Source organism: Desmodus rotundus, chromosome 1 (assembly GCF_022682495.2).
Source record: "Desmodus rotundus isolate HL8 chromosome 1, HLdesRot8A.1, whole genome shotgun sequence".
NCBI lineage: Eukaryota > Metazoa > Chordata > Mammalia > Chiroptera > Phyllostomidae > Desmodus > Desmodus rotundus.
This window is the reverse complement of record NC_071387.1, coordinates 120,135,822-120,159,817: the sequence shown is the minus strand read 5'-3', so window position 1 is coordinate 120,159,817 and position 23,996 is coordinate 120,135,822. Positions and strand designations below refer to the sequence as shown.

Below are 23,996 nucleotides of genomic sequence, written 5' to 3'. Positions count from 1 at the left end.
CCACATCACCGTGGACATTTTAGTCCCAGCAGAATCTCAATAGGTCGTTGCTGTCAGTTTCCTCATGCCTCCCTTTCCCACTAGTCTGGGAGCTCCTCAAGGTCAGGGTGTCCTCAGTGCTCCTCCTACAGAAAATAGGGGGCGCTAAAGATGTTGACTGAGTGCTCACACACTCACATGACCACCGTCCCTGGTGAGTGCACTGGGTATTCTTTCTCGGGAGCTTTTGCACCCACTGCCCGAGTCGCTTCTCATGTCACACCTGCAGGAAAGTATCGTGACGCCCACTTTACAGGAGAGGAAAAGACCTGGTTGTGGAGGTCGGGACCCAGAAGAGATCTGAGCCCAGAAGATGGGCACTTGCCTGATTTCCAGTTCTGAACTCTTTCTTCTGAGGTCTTGTTGGATCCAGGCTCTCCCCCTCCCCAGGGGATGTATGACTTTCTCATGCTCCCTCTTCCCCAGAAGCCTTGGCCCTACCCACCTTGGCGCTGGCAGTGGGTGGACTGAGGAAGCAGGCCCCCTCAGTCCCTGGCTGCCCTGGTCACAGACCCCCAAGCCAGCCTCCCGGAGGGAAATGGAAGCCAGCAGACCTGGAAGGTGTGCTCCACCCAGGAGGGCAAGGGAGGGGCAAGCGTCTCCCTGCAGCTTTCACTGGCTCCCTGAGAAGCAACTCCGCCGGTGCCCAGCCTTCATGAAGCCATTAAAAGAAAGCTTTTTGAAGAATCTTCAAAGGCATCAGAAAGTTCTCATGACTGAATAACAAAAGAAGATACCGGTTTCCCCCAACAGCATGTTCCCAGTTATTTAAGTCTACGGATCTGTGAACACATGGGCAAAATCCTGGAGGGAAATTCTCCCCCTCGCTTTGCTCACAGTGGCTATCTTTGGGTGGTGGGACTACTGTTGATCCCTATTTTCTTTGGTTTCTCTATTTCCCAAGCCTTGTACAATAAAGATGTGTCGTTTTCCAAATCAAAAGACTTCAATGAGACTTACTTTTACATGTCTCCATCCTGGGGGGTCCTGGGGAGTTGCTCAAAGCCACAGGCTACACTCAAAGCTAGAAAGTGGAAGGCCAAGAGCTCCCCAGCACAGAAAGCTGCCTGTACCCCAAGGTCTGGTTCACTGGGCCCAGGCTGCCTCATGGCCCTCCCAGGCCCTGGCAGGATACTAAGGGAGCAGTGGCACTGGCCGCCAGCTCCAGCTGGCACAGCGGCCTCTGCAGTGGGCAGCAGGCCAGGGCGGGGGCGGCAGGAGACTGAGGCCAGGCTGACTGCCGAGGAAGCAGTGCTGCAAGTGAATAGGCCGCTGGCTTTTGGTGATGGGATGGGAGACCCTGGGTTTTGGGGAATGCTCTGAAGCCAAAGACCACATGGCTGCTGAGGCCTTCCTCCCAGGTCAAAAGTCAGCCTGGGCACCCTGGAACTGGCACATCTGCCTGGGCCCCTGAGAGCCCCATTCTGGATGGGCTTGGCTTCTGGGGATGGTGTTGTTGCTCCTGTGCTCCTGACCCAGGGGAAGGTGAAGGGGCAGAAACCCAACGGTGTCAGCAGGCACTCAGCCACCATGAACATCTAGACTGGGTCTGGCTGGGGTCTCTAAGGAGCCCCTTGCAGCCAGGGGCCCTTCTGCTTCTCTGGGTCTCCGCCCTCTCACTGCTGTCTCTGTTCCCTCAGCAAGCACCTCCCAACCCCTCCCTCTCTGAACCCACTCTTACTGAGTGCCCTCTCTCTGATTTTTTCTTTCCTCATTAAATAAACCCTTCCTCCTCTCTGAACTCCCCATCCCTTCACTGAGCCTAGGTGTTGGAATTAAGAAGGAACTTCTCCATTTGTTGTCTGGCTGCCCCTCCCCCCTGGGCCTGGACTAGTTGCCATACTGACCCACCCCCTCCGCAGGGCCCTGCATCCTCTCTTTGGAGCATCAACTGCAAAATCCCTCCCTGTCCCCAAGACTCCACAAACAAGCCTCAGCCACCACAGCCCTGCTGCTTCCCTGGACAAGGGGCCTGTGCTTGTGTGTCTTGGGGCCTCCTGGACTCTGGCAAATAGCTCTGGGAGGTGTGTGCAGGGTATTTTCAGTATCCTGGGCCAGAAGGGCTTCAGCCTGGGATTTCCAGGCGACGTACTGGGCCTCTCCAAGTCATATTTTCCCCCTTGAGTTAAGTCCTCAAGTTTGTAGGTGGGGGAGATGGGTGCACTTTAAATCTCAGCTCCAATGAGTAAGTCAAACCTGAAACACTGGCGATGACTTCTATTTCTGCCGATGGACCCACAGGCTTCCCGACGTGCAGATTTATAGAGCAGACAGATTTTAAAATCTTGGTGCTGGTAGGGCCTTCAGGGTCATCTAGTCAAGCCCTACCATTTTGTGGTTGAGGACATTGAGGCCCAGAGAAAGAAGGGACTGGCTCAAGGTCACACAAGAAGATAGGGTCAGAGATGGCTCCAGAAAGAGTCTTTGGACTCCTGTCCTAGAGCCCTTCTGTTATCTCTGACACGTGCTACTCTCCAACTCCCACTGACCCACTGTGCCCTTGTTGACCCTCCCCCAGGAGAGCCTGAAGAACTGCGGACAGAGTGGTGTTGTGGCAGCCATACTGGGCCCCTGAGGCAGTGGGCTAGGGTTGCTCCAAGACTTTGCTCCATGACCTTGGGGAAGTCATGTCGCTTCCAGGCCTTGTTTTGCTCCTCTGTGGAAAGGACCAGGTTATGTGAGGATGAAATGAGACAATGTAAGTGAGGTGACAGGTCTGTGGCAGGGGCTCAGAGTGTGTATAGGAGTTAAAGAGGAGGGTGGGCTCCCTCATCTCCTCCACAGAGTCCTAGGCTTGCTGGCACAGGAGGAACTATGATTCTGACCCTGGGGGCAGAATGAAGTGGTCAGGGGAAGAGAAAAGTCAGTAGGGGAGGCACATGCCAGCAACGGGGCAGTTGCTCGTGACCAAAACCCCATTTCAGAGGGTGAGGACTAACCGCTTCAGAAAGGAACTAGCAGTCACTGGCTAGCTGAGGTCAGGAAGAGGCTGGCAGGCCTAGGATGTGAGAAGTGGGTGCAGCAGTGAGCAGATGGGCCTGTCAGATCCCTGTTTCCCCTTTGGCAGGCATGACAGTGGTGGGGGTGGGTTGAAGTGGGGGCACTCGGCTGGCCAGTTCAAAGCACATTCTACCTCCAAATACCCCAGCGACCTTGAGGGAGTCAGCTCCTCCCTGCACTGCACACCTTCACCCATATGCCTCAGGCTCTCCACCTGGAACACTGGCAGCATGAATCAAGAAACTGACATTTAACTGGGCCTTGATATCAAGGGGCTGGGACAGATGATGAGCTCCACTTCTGCCCTAGGGAAGACAGCTTGTATGGCTTCATGACCTTGGGAAAGTCACTCAGTTCTTGTGTCTCGGCTGTGAAATAGGGACAATGATGGCTTCCTTGTGAAGTTTTTGTGGGGATTAACTGAGTTAGCTGTAGCACTGTGCCTAGCATGGAGCCTGGTATCAGGCCCTCACCCAATGCCCACCTCCTCTGGGAAAAGAGAAAGACGCGCTTTAGACAATGCTGAAAGCTTCTCCACCTTTACCCACCTCTTCCTTCAGAAATTCTTACTCACATTTAATTTACTAACACTTGCCCAGTGTTTTACAGTTTAAAAATTGTTTCCCATCCATTATGTGGATTATTTCCTTGAACAATGAAGTAGATACTATTCATGCTATACAGTACTTGTTTTACAAATTGGGAAACAGGCTCAGAAAAGTTAAGTGGCTTTCTGAAGTCACATAGCTTGGATTTGAACCCATGTCTCTCAGACATCAGAATCCATGACTCCAAACCCCCCCGCACCCCCTACTGCCTCTTAAAATCCAATCAAGTCTTTATTCACTCTTCAAGAATTCCTCCCTCACCCCTCACAGGAGAGTGGGATGGGGTATAAAATTAAGGAACCAAGAAGCTGGTGTTGTGTGGGAGCAACTTCCCAGCCAGCTTGCTCCTATTTTTGGCTGGGGAAGAATCTGGCACATGCTGGGGACATGACCTTAAGATGCCCCCTTGACAGAGAAACTCTCCAGCCCTTGTCTTGCTCTCCATCAAAGTGCCTGCCTTTTCTCTTGACTCAGGACAAAAGCACATCACAGGCTCCCTGATGCCAGAAGTAGGTGAGTGAGTGAGGCCTTAGAGGAGTGAGAACTTATGGCTAGGACAGAGCACAGATATTGTAGTACCAGGCCAGAACTGGCTGCCCTTCTCTTGCTCTCCCCTAAATCCATCCCCACAATGAACCTGCTGCCAGGAACAGGAACTGCAGGAGGCTCAACACTGTCCAAGCAGAAGCCCAGGGAAGGAGGGGGAGGAGGATGCAAGGCAGAGGCTGCGTCTCTTCTCTCATCTCTCCTTTATACCAAGGATTTTCTGTAGGTTTGGGCCCACTCTGAGCTCCAGAAACTCTCCCTGGGCATCCAGAGAACCCACAGAAACCCTCCCTAAACTCTTAGTGGCTATTTTCACTTCAGTGTCCTCCATCCTCTTCCCAGTGGGAGAGTAAATGGCATTCTGTGTGAGAGACCCAGTTCTCATTGCCAGCTCCTGCCTCCCCAGAGGCATATGGGCAGGTGAGAAAGGGGCCAGGCTGTCCCTTGTGCTGCCACTCCCTGCTGGACAGAAGCGCAGCATTCAGGTGGGGGCCTACTTCCTCCACCCCTCCCAGTGACCAGCATCTCCACAGGGTCCCTGCATCCGCCTCTCCCTCCCCTAGGGAGCAGGTCCTTCTCCTCAGTTGGGGGACGGCAGTTGGACTGCAGTGAGGCGGCTCTCCAGCATTCTCATGAGGCAGGCCATGGTCATTTATGCCCAGAGGAGTCTTGTCCATGACCCTGCAGGGCTCTCACTTTCTCCATTCCTGTCTGAGAAATGAGCAACGTCCCTCATCTCTGTTCCCCAGGTACCTCGCATCTCCGACCAAACACTCTAGCAGTCCCCCAACCTACCCTCTGGTGGGGGTGCCTGTAGACTCGGAGCACCCCAGCCCAGCTGGGAAGGCCCGAGGTTCGACTCAGCCCCAGCCCCTCTGGGAAATGCCCCCACCCCGCCAGGGGCTCTCACCTCCTTGCTGACCGCTGCGTTCCGCCGGGCGCTCGAGCCAGGCCCTCCGGCCCCGCTTGTCCGGACCGCCTCCGTGCCAGCTCCTCGGCTGGGCTCGGCAGGGCAGCTCCGCGGGCCCCCCACGGCCCCGCGCCCGCCGTCTCCTCGCGGGCGCCGCCGCCTCCGATTGCTGAAATGCTGGACAGCGCACCACCATAGAGGCGGCCTCCCTGCCCGCCCGCCGGCCAGAGCGGCCTGACGCCCACAGCGCCCTCTGTAGGTGTGGAGGCTCTCACCCCAACGCCCCCAACCCCCCCCCCCCGCCCCGCCCCGGGCCGCCACTCCCCGCCCCGCAGCGAAGGCGAGAGATGGGGCGTTAGGGTACTCTCCACTCTGGGACATCTGTTCCACTTCTTGTAGGTGGGGGCACCCCAGACTCAGGAGGCGCCTGGAGCAAGGGAGGTTATTAATTGGGAACTGGGAGTGGAATTCGGGATGCTGAGTTCTGGCCAGGACACTGCGCAGCGATGTCTAAGAGGGCCGCACGATCCAGCTAGGAGACGGCCCCAGAACACCCCTTTCATCGTGCAACATGGTGGCCGGACCCAGGCTGGGTCAGGTGGTGGTGGGGGCCATCTCAACGGATGCGAGGAATTTTGAGAATGGTGCTCAAAATTCGGTGGTGCTCGCTCGCCTAGGTGTCTGGAGTCCTGAGTTCAAGTCACCCTTTAGTTACTTTTCCTGGCTTTGGATGATCTGTCAGTCCTGTGGCTCCCCGCTCCCTTTCCTTGTGTAAACAGTGATCCCGCTGAGTGGAGGAAATTCAGGGGCGGGCTCCCCAAGGGGCGTTGGAAGCCCAGAGACCTTTCCTTAAGGGAAGCCAGGAACGTGGAGGTCTTTGCTGGGAGCCTATCAGTGGTGTCCAGGTGGAAGCTTCCTGCCTCCGCAAGCTGGGCTGGAAGTACCTGAGCAGGCTTGGGAAGGGCTGGGACCAGGGTGAGGCAAATGAGGCAGATTTTAAGGAGGCCTTTATGTGACCATGAGAGTCATCCCTGGGTCCCGTGTACGTTTGCCGTGCGTGGGTTTACGTGCACGTGTCCCCGTCTGTACATAGGTATGATGTGCTTCTGTTTCTGTGTCTGTGTTTGGACTCTGTGTGTGCCCTCCTCCCCTCTCCTTCCCTCCAAATTTCTTTACCCCCACATGTGTCTTCAGAGTGTGTTGTGTGTGTGTTTGTGTGTGAGTGGTTGGATCCCTGATCCTGCAGGCCCAGCCGAGTCTGCAGAACAAAGCTTGAGATGTAGGAGAGGGGTGGGCTACAGCTGCTGCTGCCATTACCACAGCCCCATAGCCCCAGGGGTGGGTCCTCTGCGGGTCTCCTGCCTTCTGGCTGCATGAATATTTCATCTGCTGGGGCTTTGGGCTGGCCTAACACCAGTGTGCTTATTCTCCCTGTCTGGGATGGGTTGCCCCTTTTGCCTGGCTGGGAGGGCCTGCATGCCTCTTGGCTGGGGAACCATGACTGGGCATGTGGAAGGAGTAGGGGGGAGGCCAGAGGAGGTGCGGGGAGGCCAACCTCTCAGAGTGAAGCCCATTCCTTAAATGAAGTCAAATTGGCTTTAAACCTCATCACACTGATTTGGTTTCTGACCAGCCCTGGCCTCACCTCTATTTTGGACCGGTGCCCAGGAATACTTTGCCCCAGTTGGGCATACCTCCTGCCCTCCCCCTCATCTGCCTGTTTTTGTTTTTTTAAATTTTTGATTTTAGAGAGAGGGGAAGGGAGGAAGGAGGAGAGGGAGAGAAACGTCGATGTGAGAGAAAAACATTGATGGGTTGCCTTTTGTACACGCCCCAACCGGGACTGAACCTGCAACCTAGGCATGTGACCTGACTGGGAATGGCACCTGCAGCCTTTTAGTTTGCAGGATGACACTCAACCAACTGAGCCACACAGGCCAGGGTCCCCTCATCTGCCTCTTGCAGCGGCTGCTCCATAGATTTACAGTGGGAGCTGCTTCAGGGGATACAGGGAGAGGCCCCTGCAAGCTGGCTGGCAGCAAGCTTTTCCAGCCTCCATGGGCCATCTCCTGCACCACACCTGGGATGGGAGCCCCAGGAGCACTCTTACCCCTTGCGCTGCCTTGCCCTGGATCGGAGGAATAGACAGGCCTCTATCTTGGTTTCCCTACCAGCCTGCTAATTCTCTAAAGAGGGCTCCTTCCCTTGTGTTACTCATTTCAACAAAAGGCATCACCATCTGTGTTGGCTTTTCTGTTTGCCCCTATGGGTCTCTTTCCCACCGATCTCTGCTCTGCTCTGGGCCTTGGGAAGCTGACCTCTGCAGCCAGGTTACCCAGGCTCCCTTGTTCTTTACTTCTGGTTGGATTCATCCAAGGGTGAAGCATCACCAAGATAATGAAGGATGGAAGGAGAGAGAAGTTAGGTATTTATTCTCTTGCTGAGATCCTCTCCAGCTCTGGTCCAACACTCCCTTGTCCACAGCCCCAGGTCTTCTGGCCAAGTTCTGGCATTGCTTCTTCCCTGTGGTGACTTCAGGCCTAGAGGTGGTAACGGTTCCCACTGTTATAAGTCTCCAGGTGCTTCTCTATTCTTTATTGCTCCATTCCCATATCCTTACCCACACCTCTGTGCAGAGTCCTTTCATCAAGCTCCTCAATTAAACCTTTGGAGGGTCTGTCACTTCATTCTGGGTCCCTGACCCATGCAACTTCCCTTCTTAAGTCCAGTCTCGAGTCAGAGCCTTGTGAGTCCTTAAGTCTTCTAGTTCCCCCTTCTTCCTGCCGAGCTTCCACCTCCTGGAACAGTCCCTCCTCTGCACCTCCCATGATGCCTACCTGGGCCAGGACTTGCTTGTTCCTGGGGCTGCTGGTACCCGCCGCTCCCCATTTACTCTTTCCTGGAACATGCATCTCTGCTCCAATAGCACTTGATCGATGAGTCCTTCCAAGACCTCCCCATATTAAACAGCATCTCATTGCCCAGCACTATTTTTCACTCCCATAAAAGAATTATTGTGGCCCTGGCTGGTGTGGCTCAGTGAGTTGAGTGCCAGCCTGCGAACTGAAAGGTCACTGATTCAATTCCCAGTCAGGGCACATGCCTGGGTTGCAGGCCAGGTACCCAGTTTGGGGGTACACAAGAGGCAAACAATCGATGTTTCTTTCCCACTCTTTCGCCCTCCCTTCCCCTTTCTCTGAAAATAAATAAATAAAATCTTTAAAAAATGAATTATTGTGGTAAAGGATACATAACAGTTAACATTTTAACCATTTAAAGATTTTAATTAAATAATTAATAATTTTTAGAGACAGAGGAAGGGAGGGAGAAAGAGAGGGAGAGAAACATTGATGTGAGAGAGAAACACTGATTGGCTTTTCTCCTGTACGCACCCCAACCAGGGACTAAACCCACAACCCAGGCTTTTGCCCTGACTGGGAATGGAACTGGCAACCTTTTGCTTTGCAGTATGACGCCCAACCCACTGAGCCTAATTACTTAAAATGTACAAACTGCCCTTCCGATGTGACTCAGTTGGTTGGGCATCGCCCTGCAAACTGAAAGGTCACTGGTTTGACTGCCGCTCATGCCTGGCTTGCAGGTTCAGCCCCAGTGAGGGCGCGTACGAGAGGCTACCAACTGATGTTTCCTCTTGCATCGATGTTTCACTCCTTCCCTTCCTCCCTCCATTTCTCTCTTTCTAAAAACATAAAATAAACAAAATCTTAAAAAAAAAAAAAAAACGTACAGCTTAGCGGCACTAAGTACATCACATTGCAGTGTGGCCATCACCCCCCCCAAACTGAGGCTCTGTACACATGAAGCACTAACTCCCCACCTCTTCTCCCCCGAACGCCGGTGCCCACCACTCTCCTCTCTGTCGCTATGCATTTGACCACTCCAAGTGCCTTATAGAGATGGGTTTATACAGAATTTGCCTTTCTGTACCTTAGCATTAAATCCTCAAATTCATGCACGTTGTAGAATGTGTCAGAACTTTTTTCCTTTTTAAGGCTGAATAATATTCCATTATATGGGTAGAGCACATTCTGTTTATTCATTCTGAATAATGCTGCTGTGAGCGTGAGTGTGAAAGATCTGTCTGAGTCTCTGCTTTCAGTTCTCTAAGGCGTGTACCCAGAAGTGGAACCCCTGGACTACATAGTAATTCTATGTGTAACTTTGGAGGAACCGCCATGCGGTTTGCCACAGCAGCTTTATCAGGGTAATTCCCACCAAGAACGCACAAGAGTTCCCACCTCTCCACAACCTTATCAACACTCGTTAGTTTCTATTGTTTTAAAAAATGTGGTAGTCCAAACAGGTTTGAACTGGTGCCTCATTTTGGCTTTGATTTGCCTTTCCCTGAGGATGCGCGGTGTTGAGCATCTCTGTGTGTGCATATTGCCATTTGCATAGTTCCTGTAGAGTACACTCTTTTATTTTTATCTTATCACCATCTGTCATATTATCCAACCACTTGTGTTTTCTTCTGTCTTCATACTCTAGACCTTGAACTCCATGAGGGCAAGGACTTTGCTCCCTGCTGTATTCCCAGTTTCAGCACATAGTAGGTATAGGTGCTCAGTACATATTTGTTGACTGAATGTCTAAAATGCTTCCCTTGATGCTTGATGTCTTCTCAGCCCATCTTCTGCCTAGCTTCACCAGCCAAAATGCGTCTGTCTTACATTCTGCCATGTGTATTCTGAGAACAATAGTGCCGCCAATAAACCTTTTCAGAGCACCTGGGCCTCCGTGTCTAATTCAGAGCCCTGCTCCTGGAGCAGAGTCATACTCTCCCACTCCTCCCTTAGCCGGACTCGCTTGCCTTCAGTCTGTCATTGCCTCCTTCCCCCCATCCTCTTCCGCCAACCCCTGCATCCTGAACAGGCCTTTCTGTTTGCTGTAGCACACTTTTCAGTTTCCATGTTCTTCAGCTCCAGGGCAAATTCCCTTTCTGGGTGCCCTGCCGGCCTCCCACCCCTGGTGCCTGATTAGCCCTTCCAGGGGCCTCATGCTCAGAGGCTAGGGCCAGAAAGACCCTGCGATTAGAGGCCTGCCTAAGCCAGGCTGGCGCTTTCACTCACCTGCGCTCACAGGCCCAGAGACCTTGACCTCAGAATTAGCCCTGCCCTTTCTCTCTTATTCTGCCTCGTCTCTTCCACCCTCTCTCCCTGCCATTTTTGTCTGGAATGCAAAATCCACGAAGGCAAGGCTGGGCCGTGGCTTTGTCCATACATCCCGCACCAGCACAGAGGAGGCAAGAATCACTGCCTATTGAATTAAGTTGTCTGTTTTTCTGTCTGTCTCCAAGCTGTTCTCTGTCCTCCCCCTCCACTTTTTTTTTTCCCTCTCCACCCCGCAATCTGCTCTGCTCCCTTCTTCTCTGGCTCTGCCTGTCTCTTTCCATTTATATCTTTGTGCGGAGCGATGGAGGCGAAGCGATGGCGGCCATGCGATGGAGGTGTGCATTTTGGGGGCACTTGGCTTTGCAGCCGTTCCCTCGGCTGTCTGCGTCAGAGCTGCCTTGTCAAGTGCCCGCTAACCGTGGTGTCTGAGCGGGCGCTCGCCAGACCCACTCTAACGGCTGTCTGTTGCGGCCTAACAAATATCCCAAAACTTAATGATTCAAAACAACAACCATTTTATTATATCTCGCAAGTTTGTGGGTCTGAAATTTGGGCAGGACTTGGCTGAGTGATTCTTCTGCTCCACAAGACCTTCCATGGAGTCGCTTGGTAGTTTTCAGCCGACGGATGGGCTGTGGATCGGAAGGTACAAGACACCTTCATTCACTTGTCCGGGGCTCTAGTGGGGGTGGCTGGAGGACTGGGCTTGGCTCTCCTTCTCTCCTCTTCCAGGCAGTCTCAGGCCTCTTCACGTGCTGTCTCCAGCAAAGTTCTTAGACTTCTTACCGCAGCTCAAGGATCTGGGAGCAAGTGTTCCGAAAGAGGGGAGGTAGAAGCTGCCAATCACTTAGTGCCTGGGCTCAGAAGGCACATCACTTGCCCCATTTTCTATAGGTTAAAGCAGTTCCCCACCTTCTGTTGGTTAAAACAGTCTATTCAAAATAGTGCTCCCTTATTCATATTCAAAGGTGGGGATATAGATTCCGCCTCTGCATGGGAGGAGGGACCAGGAGGGCTGGTGGCCATGTGTAATGTGCCATATCTGCGAGTCATGCTCTTTGTGGTGGACCCACAGTCACTCCTGAACTTGCAGAACTGCTGCTGTGGCCCTGACCCACCCTGGAGCTCACATTCCTCTTGCCTGAGCCCAGATTTGCCGCTGACTGGTCGTGTGGATTAGGAAAAGCCTCACTGAGCCTCAGTTTTTTCTTCTGTAAGGTGGGGCTAATAATACCTGTCTCTGAGGGACGTATCCCTCTTCTGATTATTACAGACCTTCTCATTGCTATAGCCTTGCAGTGCACTGGTGATGCAGGTGAAAGGCCAATAATGTTCTGGTGCCTTTTACCTGAAAAATAACAAAACCTGGGCATCTGTGTCCCTCCCCCATCTGATACCTTAACTGTCCATTCTTTGCCCCTGACCCAATCCATCATTGTTCCCCTGCTGTTGTCCTTTCTCACTCCTCACTCCCTTCCCTGTCGCCCGGGCACCCTCTCAGCATCCGGCACTCTGCTGAGTCCACATTGTATTCACGAATCACACTGTCTCTTTCTCTCTGTACCTCTCTGGCCTACCCAAGGCTGCTTCTTCTCCATTTCCTTCCTCTACTTACAGCATCTCTCTCTCTCTCCTTGCCGAGCCTGGGAAATTGAGGAGTCCCTTGTGGCAGACAGGCAAAGCTGACCTTGAAGCAGATCTTTAATAAAAAATGAGCAGAGGCAGCAGCTTCCCCTATTCGCCTCCCCTGGGCTCCCCTCCTCCTTCCAGTCTCCTGCTTTCCTCTCAATTTGTAAATCCACCATAAGGAGCCATTGCTCTGGATTGAGCACTGCCTTCATTAGGGTCCTTCCGCAGGTCCCCCAGATGTGGTAGAGTGAGGGAAGGAAGCTTTTGCTGGAATCAGGGGAAATGGGGGAAGAGGGGAGGGGGCTGTACTCTGAGCCTGTGGGCTCTGCCTGCTTCTTCCTGAGGGCTTTACATGGGAACCCCCTCCCCGACCAAGGTCTCACAACTGTCCCAATGGTTCAGCCCCCACCAGGGCCCAAGGCAAGCCTTGGCTGAAGTTAGGAACTATAATCAGCAGCCTCGTCCTTATGCACTCGGGGGACTTGGAATTAAGTCCCCCACAGACCCAGGCCCCCTTAGCCTGGGCCCAGGAGTGAGAGCAGCCCACTTTGAACACACTTGTATCCCAGTGATTGTGCTTGTCCTCCTTGCCTCTAATTCTCACAATGAGCCCATGAGCTGAGGATCATTGTCCCATCGCACAGACGAGGACACCAAGGATCAGAGAGGGTCACAGCTGCCCACAGCCATCCAGTCATAGGTGACCTGGGCAATGACTTGAGCCACAGTCTATCTGACCCAAAGCCAAGCTTGCGTCCTGAACCACTGGCCTGAGAGCTGTGCAGTGTTATATTTCTACTTCCTGGGCCTGGAGCCCTGGCCCCCGCCATGGTCAGAGCATGCATTCCTCCTCCTCCCTGAGGCTCCGATGCACTCAGGCCCTCGCATGTGGGCCTGTGGGAGGGACAGACCTCTTAGAACCAAGTTGCCAATTCCTCGGCTCCTCACATGTCTTCCTCTGCCCCAGAGCTTCTTGGGACCCCAAGCCCGAACCCCTGTGAGTTGTCCACATGGTGGGTGTGTGGCTCTGGCCAGTGCAGCTATTCTGTCCCTGAGGTTGCACAGGGTCTTACAGGCACATAGGAGGTGTGGACGTGTGTATGGGTGTGTGTGCACAGATGAGTGGATATAGTGTGTGTAAAGGGTGTGGGGAAAATGAGTAAATGAATTGGCAAATGAATGAATGAGTGAGAAGCCACTCAAATGGATAAGTGAATGAGGCACGGAGTCAGTGAACTCTGCCCTCCAGGCCAGAGCAAAGAGATTGCATCCTTTCTGGGCTCTCCCTCCCTGCGAGGCCCACTGTGACAAGCCCACCAAATGTTCATTCTCCCCTTCCGGAGTAGAGAGTTGTCAGTGTGACGTGAGTGTCCACCCAGGGACTATATCTCCCAACACTCCTTGCGTGTAGATAGACCATGTGACTAATTCTTGCCAACAGAATGTAGGCAGACGTGACAATTTCCTGGAAAAGGCACCTAAAAAGCAGGTGTGCCCTCTCCTCTCTTCTCCCATCTGTTAGCAGGACCCTCAAAACTCTAAGGCCCTGGGGAGGGGAGAGGGAGCCACAGGATGGAAGGAACTTGGGTACTTGTATCACCACATGGAGGAGAGCTGCCTGCTGACCAAGAACATCAATATAAGACTGTTAGAGAATGAGCCCTGGCTGGTGCGGCTCAGTGGATTGAGCACTGGACTGTGAACCAAAGGGTTGCAGGTTCAATTCCTGGTCAAGTCACATGCCTGGTTTGTGGGCCAGGTCCCCAGCATGGGGTGCACAAGAGGCAACCACACATTGATGATTCCCTCCCTCTCTTTCTCCTTCCCATCCCCTCTCTTTAAAATTAAATAAATGAAATCTTAAAAAAAAAAAAAAGGCTGTTAGAGAATGAGAAATAACAAGTAGGGATCAGCTACTGAAATTTTGGAGTCTATTTGTTATAGCAGCTAGTATTGCCACAACTAACACACTTATACGAACTAATTATTCACTGTCCAGCTATGGCACTTAGCCCTGAAATACTCAAGCAAGGGCTGTGGAGACCTTTGCCAGGTGTCTGTGACAAGGGCCTGCCAGGTCCTTCATTCTTTGCCTGCCGCACTGGAGTGGAAGGTGGAGACCGATAACATGACCACACTTGCTTTCTCCTCACTTCTCACATTCAGGGAGGAGTTAATGTTGCTCTGGGTTGGGAGAGGAGCTCAGGTGTTGGGGTTAGCCATGACTAATTAGACAAAACTAATCCACAATGTTAGAGGTTGGGACAGTGGTCACCCTTGCAGAGTGGTGACTAGGAGGGGCACAGGAAGGGTGGTAACGCTTGGTTTCTTGATCCGGATGCTGGGTGCATGGGTGTGTTCAACTAGTGAAAATTAATTGAACTGTATATGCATGATTTCTGCACTTTCTGTATATATATTGTACTTTAAGAAAAAAAGTGTTAATGCCCAGGAGAGGGAAGGTTGGAGTGAAGAGAGAACATGAGTGAAAGAAGACAGGATGGCAACAAGGGGGAATGTCAGTAGAGGGACACAGGAGGGGTGCAGGCGGCCAGCCCTAGCCCTGTAGCCGTCGCTGTAGCCTGGGACGTGCGCCTTCTCTTCCTTGGACGGTCACCGCAGGTCAACCCCACCACCTGTCTTCCCTCCATCTTGCACTGGGCACCTACTATGTCCGTCCAGAAAGCATCCAGGCTGTCCCTGTGGGCAGGTGTCCTGGCCTGAGGACCCTTACTACCCCCAAGCAGTGTGCGGCAAGCTGTCCTTGGAGGCCTGGAGCACGCGCCGAAGTCCACATGTTTCGACCAGAACAGGGCACACTGGTTGGAGGGTGGGGGTGGAAATGGGGAGGGGCAGCTGCAGTGATGGCAGCTGAGGCTGTCTTGGAGGATGTGACCCAGTTTTACCTCCAGCATCTGTTCGCCGGCAGAATAGATTCCAGTTACCTGATCCCATCGCACACATCCACACAGCACACGCGTGCACCAGACACACACACAGCTTATACACATCTCACATACATGCCACGTGCATGCCCCCACCCTTCTTCATGCCCCAAATATATGCCCCATCTACATGTCGTGTAGATACACCCTAATCACCTGTCCCACACCCAGGCCTCATACGCACACCCTGCATGCCCCCACATATATGTGTCACATACATGCCTCGTGGTTGTTGGCACAAGCCATTGAGTTGGCTTTGATTCCTGGAGACCCTGTGAATGAGTGACGGTCACAATGTCCTGTCCTCAACAGCCCTGCTCAGCGCCTGTAGACGCGCCTGTGGCTTCTTTCATGGAGTCAGTCGGTATTTGGTCTTCCTCTTTTCCCGCCGCCTTCCATTCTTTCCCAGCGGTATTGTTGTTTCCAAGACCCCTGCCTTCTCACGATGTGCCCAAAGTAGGGCAGCTTCAGTTTTGTCATTTTTGCCTCCAGCGATGTCTTGGGCTTAATTCTAGGACCCATGCTGTGTCTACTCATCTATGTACACACACTCATGAACCTGTCTATGCCTCCCCTGCACTTGTACCACCCTCAGACACACACGCATCACATCACACAATTTCTGACACACAGCACACACATCTCTACATTAACATGGGCCCCACACACGTGCACACATGCACACATACACAGACCAGCAAGCGGTGCTGGGACAGAGATGGCTAGAGGCGGCCTACCTATGGGAGAAGCACATCCACGATGAACGGGCCCCCAGGAACCCAGGGGCAGGAGTGCACTGACTGAGGGTCCCTTCGTGGGGTTGTAATCTGGGCCCATCTCTTCCATGAGGCCTGACTGCTCCGTAGTCCAAGAGGAGCCCTCTCCCAGCTATAGAAATCTGCCTCACATGAAAGGACAGACAACTCATGTCCTTGCAGGTGACGGCCGGAGCTCTAGCTCCGCGGAAGCTGAGACAGCAGGCTTAGTGAGCTGGGGGCGGGGCTAGGAAGTGGAGCCAGGTAGGAGCCCCGGAGCGGGCGTTCCAGGGCCCCAGGCTGGACCATCCCCAGCCTGCCCACTCAGCAGCCCTGTTCTGGGGAGAGGAGGAGGATTTGGGGCAGGCTGTCAGTGTGGGACAGGAAGAGAGCAGGGCTAGCTGGAAAAGGTCTGCGTGTGTGTATGTGCACACGCGGTGTCAGTGCATTTAATCGCACAATAAAACCCCTCCCAATGCACAGATAGCAGATGGGTCTCTTTCTAGCCCCTGGTCTTGCTTTCATGACTCCTTCAGGGACCCTGGTAGGCTGGATTTGCTTTCTCTGCCAGAGCCGGCTTGCTCAGCTCAGACAAAGCCTGTGCTGGCCCAGCCCTGTGTGTATTTAGGTGGGGAGCTGGGACTGGGGCTGGGGGAAGTAGTGAGGCCTTGTGCAACTGCACAACCTGGGGCTGCTCCTCCCGCCCTGCTTCTTTATCTCTGGTTCTGGCCCCGCCCAGCCAGAGCCCTCCTCCCAGCAGCCTCACCCCCAGACCAGGAGCCTCGCTGTGAGCCCCAGGAGGGGCTTGGCCTCCTAGTGAGGAAAATCACAGAGGTAGGCACCATTTATTGAGCACCTACTGTGTGTTGTGGACCTTGTATACTCAATCCTCTCAGCAAGCCTGGCAATGAGCATTATCACCTCCATTTTACTGGTGAGGAAGCTGAGGCCCAGAGAAGTTAAGTAATTTGCTCAAGGATCCACAGCCTTGGAGGGTTGGAGGGGTGGGGAGGTCTAGAGTGAGGTGAACTCTTGTTGGTCCTCAGCAGCCTCATCTTCTAGGCTGCCCTTCGGGACTACTCCGGTCCTGCTGGTCTCTTCCTTCTGGAAGGTTCTGTTGAACTGGGAAGCATGGTGTCAAATTATAATGTAGCATGGGGCCAAAATTTGTGTTCTATCTTCATGTTTTGCCCCTCCACATTCCTTCTGTACAGCTATTTAGCTTTATCTTTAAATCAGGTCCTGTTTGTACTCAGCCTGTGTGAGCAATGCTGCCCAGGACGGCAGGCTTGACATGCTGTTTCTAACATGTGAACACACATCACCATGTGCCTCAGTCACGGCAGAGCCCCTAGGAGAGGCCCAGCACCCAGCACCAGCCTTGGCCTCTGCTTTCCTGCCAGGACTCTCCAGCTTGTGGTCAGAGCCCTCTCCCGCCCTGTCCTGTGGCCCCTCCCACAGTCCTTTCCCGCAACAGCCAGGCTGATGACCCTGATCCTCCCCTGTAGAAAGCATGTTGGGCTGGTGTCTGCTCAGGTTTCAGTGAGGACTCAGACCCCACCCACCAATCACTGCTGGCAAGGTCACTTGACTTGAGCCTCAGTTTGCTATTTGTCCCCTATCCCCATGCCCAGTAGGTGCCTGGGACAGAGTAGCTGTCCCGTTAAGGCAGCTAAAGCTGCATTGGGCTCACACTGGGGTGGGGCTGGCTGGGCAGTTCTTCTCTCCTTTCCTGTTTGCAAGAGGCCTCCTCACAGGCATGCTGGGAGATGGCAGCTGTGGAAGTTTCTGGGTGAGAACAAGATGCTCTGCAATGCAAACAGGCTTTTCACACACACACATACCACATGTCACATACACGTGCAACATACCACACCACACATACATGCATGCATCACTTACCACACATGACACACACACCCATACACTCCATGCAGAATCACCCCAGCCCATGAAAGGAGCATTTCCAATCACCCCTACTCAGCTCCACCCATCCACTGGGCCTCTGTCCCTGGCAGGAGGGGAGTTAACCTAATTACTGGCCTGCAGTCTGCCTAGCACGAGGCTCTCAGCCTGGCTGGGAGAATATTAACACCTGCAGGAGCCCAGGAGGGAGAGAGCAGGGTGGAAAAAAATTATTTTTAGGCAATGAAGGTGGGGTTTGCAGTGGAGCTGAGCCGGTGGCTTAGGGAGGAAGGAGCAACACAGGGTGATGGAGAGCTCAGGTCAGGGGGACTGGGCAGCCTGGCTGTGACCTCTCCTAAGAGGGACCGGGCCAGCCTGAGGCTCCCCAGAAGGGAGGGAGGGGGCTGAGAGAAAGAGAGGGACTTGCTAAGACTTCCTACCGGAGCTGTTTGACTGGGCTGGGCTGCCAGCTGGAGAATGTGAATGACTCTAAAATGGGGAGAAGGCCCTGTGTGATCTGACAGCTCATCCCACACTTACAGCGGGACAGACAGACACACAGGATGGGAGGGCAGGGTGCTGTTTCTCTGTCAGGCCTTGAGAGCAGCTGGGCAGCTGCAGGGGACTGTGACTCCTCAGGGCAGTGAGCCCCACAATCCCAGGATGGCAGGCGGGGGGTGTGGGTGGCCTCTTAAAGTGGGTTGATTGAGGCCTGGCTAGGTGACTCAGTTGGCTGGAGTGTCGTCCCGATATGCCAAGGTTGCAGGTTCCATCCCGGGTCAGGGCACATACAAGAAGCAACCAATGAATGCATAAATAACTGGACAACAAATTGATGTTTCTCCCTCTCTCTTTCAAATAAAATTAAGTAAAATAAATAAAGTGGGTTAATTGAGGAGATCCACCTAGAGATGTCCGGGAAACATTCTTCTGGAACTCAGAGCTGAGAGCACTGGGAGGCCCTGCAGCTGCTGGCCTCAGGCCCTGGGCTTTCTCCTGTTCATCCTGGGTTTGTGTTACTTAAGTCTCCCCTGCCCCGTTCCCAGACCTGTGCTAGAAGCTGTGGCCTGCCCTGCTGTCTGCACAGGGAGGAGTCCAGGGTTTCTGATTAACAGAAGTGGGAAGTTACCCTCTGAGCTGCTCTGCCAACTCATCTTGTGGGGCATGGCCTCGAGTCCACTGGGCAGGGCTAATGGGGAGGGGGGTGTTTTCTTCCTGGGCCCACTTTCCCCGGAAGTCCCCTGCATTGATATTGTGTCTCTAGGCCCTGTTTCCAAAACTGGGTGCTAGTTTCCACAGCCCTCCCTGGATTCACTCCCACCTGTTTTACGCCTGCCTGCAAGTGGCTGCCCCTCCCGCCCGGGTGATCAGAGATTTGACCTCAGGGAGCTGGATTTGGCTCTGGAATGCTAATCCTCACTCCACCACCTGACCAAGACAGGCAGGAGGAGCAGTTTTGTAGCCCTAGTCTCTGTCTCCCCCTCCAGGCTGTTGGAGAGAACTGCAGCATAAATCCCTCCTAAGAGTAAGTCAAGGTCATTCTTGGTTAAGCTTTATACCCCCTCTGCAATAGGGAGGAGAACTTGACATTCCGCTTTCCTAATAATTACCCAACTTGGCTGTGTCTACCTCGGACGACAGCCTCTTTGCAAGACTAATTATCATAAGCCGCCACCTAATTACCCTGGTTGTGGGTGCCCCACTGCTTCCACCCAGCCTCCTCTCTGCTCTCTAAAGACTGGTTCCCCTGGCAAAGGCCTCAGCCAGCTCATTATCGTCATTAACACCATACTTTCAGTCCCTGGACTTTTCTTCTTCACTGAGGGGAGAGTCGTGTGTCAGGAGGTGACCAGCAGGCAGGGACGGCCGCCAGTTCTGGGACCGGGAGGGGTGTAAGCTTGACAGCAGGGGCACAGTTATTTAACCCACGCTGCTAACTGGCTGACGGGCTTCTGCTGGTGAAGATGGGGCTGGGAGATGCTGTTTTTCCTCATGTCCCTGTCACCTCTCTCACTCACTGCCATCCCATTTTGGGCCCTCGGCCCTTTTGCTGTGGAGCATCCTGAGTAGACACCTTTCCTACTCAAGGGTGGCCCGCAGCACGGGCCTCACCTGGGCCCTGCCCAGGCTTCTGAGCCATAGTGTGTGTGTTAACAAGCCCCGTCCTAGAATCACATCACCTGTGAGGCACCTTTGACATCCCCCCTGTTCCCGCTACCCACGGGGTGAGGGCCAAGCTCTTTAGCCTGGCATTCGAGACGCCCCAGGGTGGCCTCGCTGTCTCCATCGTGTGCCCTGTGCTGCAAGTCAAGCACGGCCATTCCTCACACACATCCTGAGCCCGCCGCGAGCCCACCCCGCTCCTGCGGCTGCCTGCTGTGCCCAGCCTGCCCTCCCTGCCTGCTGGACTCCTACCCAGCCTTCAGAGCCTGCTCAAATGCCATCTGTCCCTCCTCCTCCCTCCTGCATGTCTATATGGAGCAATCTTCTCTCATCCTTGCCTCTGCCAAATTGTCTAGAAGCCACCGCGTCCTCTTCTTGAGTCCTGCAGTACTGGATCTGCTCTTTCGGATTCGCGTCCCTGATGTCTCTAAGCCCTGCAAGGCAGGAGGCTTATATAGTGAAAAGGGTTCCGGGCTAGCCAGTGTCCAGTGTGGTGGATGGCCCCGCCTCCCTAGCATAATCTGGAAGAATCTCGGAGATTTTAGTTTCTTGGCCCTTCCTCTGGGACCTCTGAGGGGTGGGGCCAGGAACCTGAATTTTATGCAAACCCTGGGAGATCCTTGTGTGCTAATCACGGGTATGTAGGATGGGCACTGACAACCCTAAGCCAAGACAACCTTCTGTGAGTCATCTGTTCTAGGTCCTGCCTGTCAGGGTTGCTTCAAGGACCCCATGAAGCAGCAAACACACCCAAGACAGAGCTAGCACAGTGCTTCACATACAGAACCACCGGGAGCAATTAGTCCAAAAGCACAGTGATGCCCAGGGCCACACTCTTTGTAGTAGTTAACATCTAAACCACCTAATTACTCAACAGTGGAATAAACTGCATAGTACATTCACCCTAAGGTTCATCCAGCTATTAAAAGTGACACAGGAAAGTCCTGGCCACACAGTGTCTGCCTGGTCAATGTGATAGAGACAGAGCTGAAGCCGCGGGGCCCACAGCAAACGTCGGGGTTGCAGCAGGCAGCAACCAGAAGAGCCCAGACCATGTGAAGCGGCTCACGAGGGCCTTCATGGTGTGCTCCCTCCAGCAGTGGTGCATGATGGCCCGAGAGAACCCCACGATGCTCAACTCCGCGATCAGCAAGCTCCTGGGCACCGAGTGGAAACTTGTCTGAGAAACCGCAATTCATTGACGAGGCCAAGCAGCTGCAGGCCCCAGGCAGCAACAGCAGGGCGCGCAGGGTCGCGGTGGGCGCCAGCCTGGGCACGGGCGTGAACCAGCGCATGGACAGGTATGCACACATCAACGGCTGGAGCAACGGCGGCTACAGCATGATGCAGCACCAGCCAGGCTAACCGCAGTACCTCAACACGCACGACGCTGCCCATGTACCGCTACGACGTGAGCGCCCTGCAGTACAACTCCATGACCAGCTCGCAGACCTACAAGAACGTCTCACCCACCTACAGCATGCCCCACTCGCAGCAGGGCACTCCTGGCATGGCGCTAGGCTCCACGGTCATAGTGTTCAAGTCCCAAGGCCACCTCCAGCCCCCTCGCCCCCCACCCCCCAGGGTTACCTCCTCCTCCTCCTCCTACCTGGGCACCCTGCCAGGCAGGGGACCTCCCGCACGTGATCTGCAGGTATCTCCCCAGCACCAAGGTGCCCAGCCAGCCGCACCCAGCAGACTTCACATGTCCCAGCATGGCCATTAGCGGCACACTCACTGCTTCTCTTGCACATGCGAGGGCCAGACAGAGAACTGGAGGGGGGATTTTCAAAGAAAGGAGGGAAATGGGAGGAGAGTAAGAGCAGCATGGAGGAAAACCTGGAATGCTTAGAACAAGTCATCATAATTACAGCAGCGGCGGCCTCTGCAGAAGAGACAGCAATCCCATCTACACTCACAAAAAAGGCCGCCATGCCGACATTTTTATGATACTGGACTTTTTTTGGGGGGGTGTACTGTTTCTGTACAGAGAAAATGGGGGGCGGTGGGGTGGGGAGGGCAAGGGAATGGACCTTGCTATGAATCTGGAGGAAAGAAAACTATGCAAAACTTTTTAAAAGTTCTAGTGATATGGTAACAGCTTTGCAGAAAGTTTGCAAAAGTCTTTACCAATATTAAGAGCTAGTCTGCTAGCAATGAAAACAAATGTTTTAATACTTGCAAGCAACTTTTGTACACTATCTATGGAGATAAACATGGCAATCAAAACGTCCATTTTTTATAAGCTGAGGATTTGCCAACATTTTTCAAGGAAAGGCTTCTTTGCTGAATTTTGATTCTGCAGCTGAAATTTACAACAGTTGCAAACGTGGAAAAAAATTAAGATTTGGACATTTGTTTAAAAATTGTACAAAAGGAAAAAACTAGGATAAGTACCGGTAAAACTCTCTCTGTGGTCTTTAAAGGAGCAAGTTTAGATTGTACTAAATTTTTTTTTAGTTTACTGCTAAAAGCAAAAATGGCCACGCAGGTTGATATCATTGCTAATTTACAATAAATAGCTTGCTCCCCAACTTCCCATTTTGTTCAGATAAAAACATGAAATTACTGTTTGAAATATTTTCTTATGGCCTGTAATATTTCTGTAAATTTGCCGTGATATTTTAAGGTCCCCCTCCCTTTTTTCCCGTAGTTGTATTTTGAAGATTCAGCTCTGTATTATTTGAATCAGTCTGCTGAGAATCCATGTACATGCAGGGTAGAAGTAACGCTTGCTGGAGTGTGGTTGGCAGGGTAATAATGTGGGTGTAGTAATTCACAGTTTTAATATGGACATTTCACCCAGAGTGTCATATGGCGTGCTTGAGTGTGATATTGTTATGTGACAGAATTACATGCTTATGATTTTGTAATAAAAGAATTTTGTAATGAGTGTTATTTGTGCTGGACCCTGTATCTGAACTAATACCATCCTCATAACAGGTACATTTTTCAAAAAAATTACTTTATTGCTGTTCAATTACAGTTGTCTGCATTTTCTCCCCACCCACCCCAGCTAAACATCCCTCCCTTGCTTCCACCCTCCCCCTTGGTTTTGTCCATGTGTCCTTTATAGCAGTTCCTGAAAACCCTTCTCCCCACCGTCCCCTCCCCTTCCTCCCCTCTGGCTATTGTTAGATTGTTCTTAACTTCAATGTCTCTGGTTATATCTTGTTTGCTTTTTTCTTTTGTTGATTATGTTCCAGTTGAAGGTGAGATCATATGGCATTTGTCCCTCATCACCTGGCTTATTTCATTTTCAACTTGTTTTTACTCCATTATGCAGTTTGAGATAAATAAATTTTTGTAATGTGAAAAAACTGACAGAGGAAACTACATCCACACTTACAGTACGAAGCTGGCTCTCAAGGACCCAGGCCTCCTGGTACTCACGCCTGGGGTGGTCAGCACCTCCCACCAGGCACCCGGGCTTGTGACTGGCTTTCACCACAATGCGGCGGGACCGATGCTGTGCCAGTGGAGGACATTCAGCCTTACTGCCAGGCAGCTACTGCCCTTGCACTTTAGGGAACCCTGAGCCATTAAGAAATTTTCCCACCCTGCAGTAGAGGCCCTGTGAAGAACGAGGCCAGAGACCTCACGGAGATGCCCAACTTTCCAGCACCCCCCAAACACCAGCTATGTCCCCGAACCATCACCTTGAATGTGCCAGGCCAGCCAGGCCCTTGAAACTGGAGCAGGAACACCCAGCCCTGTCAACCTGCAGAATCTGGGACATGATAAAATGACTTGAAAGCAACTAGATTAGGTGTGAGTGTTACTAACGGATAACCAGAACAGGCTGCAAAATGGCACATGAAGTATTATCTCAACTTAAGAAATATGCAAAATCAAGAGAATACTGTTTATTACTGGTGATTACTTCCTGCTTTATTTTTTGGCTACATTTTAGGCTTCAAACAAGGAACATGTATTACTGTTTAACGAAATGACGCCATACTTGACTGCACTATCCACATTTTAGTTCCACTGAGCACAGCTCCGCCCCCACCTGCCTTCAGTGGAAGGACAACACCTGTTGCCAAAGTTCTCTCAGGCGTGGAGCCGTTTCCACTTCGGGGGCCACGGCTCTGGAGGGCCGATGGCACCCAACACTGAAGGGAATCAGGTCCCCTTTTAATGCCCCACATTTGTCCTAAGCCCAGCTAGTACAACGAAGTGTCTTCCAGGTCACTGAGGCAGACAGACACAAAGCCGCCTTTCCCTCAGGACAGACAGCACTGGGTCCTCAGCCGAGCCACCGCAGCTGGTGTTTTGGTTGTCCCTGCCCCCACCCCTAACTTTCCTCACGACACCGACTATGGGACGTCAGTCACTTTGCTCCAACAGAAGAGGACAAAATC

At 52.8% G+C, this 23,996-nt stretch overlaps 1 protein-coding gene and 1 pseudogene across 2 annotated transcripts in view; one reads left to right on the top strand and one right to left on the bottom strand.

Moving 5' to 3' along the window:
* The window catches only part of SRRM3 (serine/arginine repetitive matrix 3), a 53,514-nt gene extending 48,319 nt beyond the window's left edge, over positions 1-5,195 (bottom strand). For both annotated transcript variants that reach the window (XM_053930214.1, XM_053930224.1), the window contains exon 1: positions 5,104-5,195. The gene's annotated coding sequence lies outside the window, so the exon portion shown is untranslated. The remainder of the gene's footprint in view (positions 1-5,103) is intronic.
* Positions 5,196-17,333: 12,138 nt separating this feature from the next.
* Positions 17,334-21,358, top strand: LOC112314755 (transcription factor SOX-2-like; annotated as a pseudogene).
* Positions 21,359-23,996: the final 2,638 nt, after the last annotated feature.